At 50.9% G+C, this 2,978-nt stretch overlaps 1 pseudogene; it reads right to left on the bottom strand.

Annotated features, from left to right (window-relative positions):
• Positions 1-333: 333 nt before the first annotated feature.
• LOC112318228 (villin-1 pseudogene) lies at positions 334-2,714 on the bottom strand (annotated as a pseudogene).
• Between the last annotated feature and the right edge of the window lie 264 nt (positions 2,715-2,978).

Genomic DNA, 2,978 nt, shown 5'->3' with positions numbered 1-2,978 from the left:
TTTCAGACCATCGATGAGATTCAGGAAAATACAACAGGGCAGCTGGTGGCTATTGGGAGAACTGTGTGAGGTCCCAAGGTGCCTACTTTGAAGGAGATTGATGCGTCATTGTCCTGTGTACAATGGTTCTTATATTTTGCATCTTCTTCAATAAACTATCTTTTTGTGGGGGAGGGACCACAGGTTCCTTATGGAGGCATCATCTTTTTGGAGGAATAGGTTAATAAATGGAAGCTTTGCCACAGACTGCTGCTCACAGGTACAAGTGTAACATTTCAATTCATAAAGGATTAATAACAAAATGAAACTGCTTCACAACCACAGCCACTCTTCTCAAAATAGTCCCTTTGCTTTCTTGAGGTTTTGTTGTTTCCATAGAGGCAAGGCAGAGAAGGCAGCTGGAGTCATCTCAAAGGCCTTGGTGAAATCCTCAAGGGACAGGTGCTCCTCCTTCCTGCTGGCATCCACACCTTTAGGGAGCTCCTCCACGGGCTTGTTCACCAGCTGCTCCAGGGGATAGATGGGTAGAGGCCCAGAACTGAGGTTGCTGTTAGCATTGAACACATCCTGTTTAGGGCTTGTGATCTCAGCAGTGATCAGGCTCCAGTCCCCAGAGTTGCCAAGCTCCCCCTTCAGGTCCTCGTAGGATTTGGTGTTACTGCACTTGAAGGGATCCCATGCCAGGAACCAGCCCATGAAGATCGGGGCCTTGTGTCCCTGCTTCACCACTATGATGGGGATCTCAGGGCCTTGGCCACTGGGGTGGGTCTTGAGGTATTCTTCCACTGTGATGGTGGTGGTTTCCTCCTGGCCTCATTGGCATGCTTCTTCATCCAGAAGAAGACCTGTTCCCAGACATTGAGCAGAAATACACCATCCTTTTCTAAGTCATCCTGATTGAAATAGGGGATTTCTGTGGCCAGGAACTGCCCACTCTGTTGGAACATTCAAAGAGCCTGGGGGTGATGACATGTTTTCCTGCTGCGGTTTCTTAGTGCTGGCATGGGGTGCCTTCCTACCCAGGGCCAGCCAGAAGGTGACTGGCTCCTGCCCTTCCACCACCACTTGCCTCTCCATCCGGGAGATGGTGTCAGTGACCATCTTGGCCATCTCCCTCTCATCTCTGCCACAGACTTTCCCACACCACAGGATGGGGTCTTGAGGATGAAGACATCATTGGAGTTGAGGAAGGTGGCCTGGGGTTGAACCTCAAAAGCCTTGGTGTTATTGGTGCTTGTTCCCCACGCTTGGAACAACCGTGTGGAGGGCAAAGGCTCCAGGCTGTTATCCCAGGAGGTGTCTCCCTGGTAGATCACTATGTGTCCCTTGACGATGGATATGAGATGAGGTGGCTTCTTGCCCATCGGGACTCATATCTGAACCAGTTTATTGTTGTACTTCTGATCCAGGATGACGGCCTGATAGACCAAGGCTTTGATTTCATCCTGGCTGCCCTGTCTGGCCTGCCAGGTGCAGAGCAGGTAGTGGGGCTTCTCCCCGATGAAGTAGATGTAGAGTAACAGGTAGCAGTCACCCTCATATAAGTGGCCCAGCCACTTGGACTCCACAGGCACCTGCTCTAGGTTCTCCATGTGCCACACCTGCCCACTCTGCTGGGCAACCATCTGAGGCTCCTGGACATGAATGGACATGGTATCAAAATTCATTGTTCTACCTTGGCCACAGAGCCCACAGTGTTGGTTTTGCCCAGGCCTGAGGTCCAGCTAGGCACTGTCCATTTCTGGAAGAGCTGTTGAAATACAGCAGACTCTGCCCCATCATTCTGTATTCCTGGGCATTGTCATTCTTTCCTTTCCACACGTAGATCTTCAGGCCCCCTGGTCCCTGATGTAACAGTCTTCATGACTGAACAGGTCTTCTGTGAGTGGCTGCATAGCGACTTCTCTGGCCACCAGCTTTCCCTCTGCGTCTGACACGTGGTACAACTTGAGGGTGGCCTTGAGTGTGGCCTTGAGCTCCACCACTGTGTCAGGCACAGCTGCCTTCAACTCCCTCCTCTTGTCCAGCACTCAGTTCATGACCTCCATCAGCTGCAGAGACTTCTTCTCATTCTTCCTGTCTACCACTGCTATGTAGTCCATCCACCTCGCTCCTGGTCTCAGATCTCCTTGGCCAGGGTCATGCCCCTGAGTCTCTCCATATGGTCACTCTCTGGCTTGTTCCACTGGATGATAAGCTTTCCAAGGTCCAGGACGAAAACACCCCCATGGTTAAAGCTCTTCCAGGACATCTCTACCTCTGGGGCTACCATGTTCCTCTTGCCTTTCACATGCAGCAGCCACCTGACCTCGCTGGAGTTGGGCTCCGCATGCTTCATGCCGGAAGCCATATCCCCTTTCCAGATCACAGGCCCTTCTTGAGGTAGCCTCAGAAAGTCTCACTCTCGTGGCCTTGGATGTCACAGTGCTAGACAGTGGGGCCCCTTAGGAAGTTGTCCATCGGAATGGGATAGATGGCAGCCACGGCTTGCTCATCCCAGGACAGGGCCTGACTGCTCCAGTAGTAGATGTCATAGGACAGGCTGCTGCTTGTTTTGTGGACAGCCTTCGATGGTGATAGCGGTCACCATCAAAGAAGCAGTCAAAGGTGCTGGGAGGGACAGGCACCATCTGCATGGCTTCGATCCTCCATGTTTGCACACCAGGTGTGGTGATGCTGAGGGAGCCTTTGACTTGGGTGCTCAGTTTGGTCATGGTGATGAGCCTGGCTGGAGGAGGCAGCTGCCACCTGGGAGATCTCAGAGAGCTGTTGTCTCTATTTTTCACATTACATGGCTGGATACCTTCAGGATGGACCTTGTAAATATGTCTAATGGAAAAAATTTTTTCTTTCCTTGGGCCACTGTAAAGGTATTCTTGTAAGATACATCATCAAGATTTCATTAGTACCTTTAGATTCAGTTTGTTCAAGGAAGTATGGAGATAATAGAAATGACTTTTAATTTTCCCTCAGAGGCA

Source organism: Desmodus rotundus, chromosome 3 (assembly GCF_022682495.2).
Source record: "Desmodus rotundus isolate HL8 chromosome 3, HLdesRot8A.1, whole genome shotgun sequence".
NCBI lineage: Eukaryota > Metazoa > Chordata > Mammalia > Chiroptera > Phyllostomidae > Desmodus > Desmodus rotundus.
Note: the sequence above shows the minus strand (reverse complement) of the source record. Positions and strands in the feature narration are given on the sequence as shown.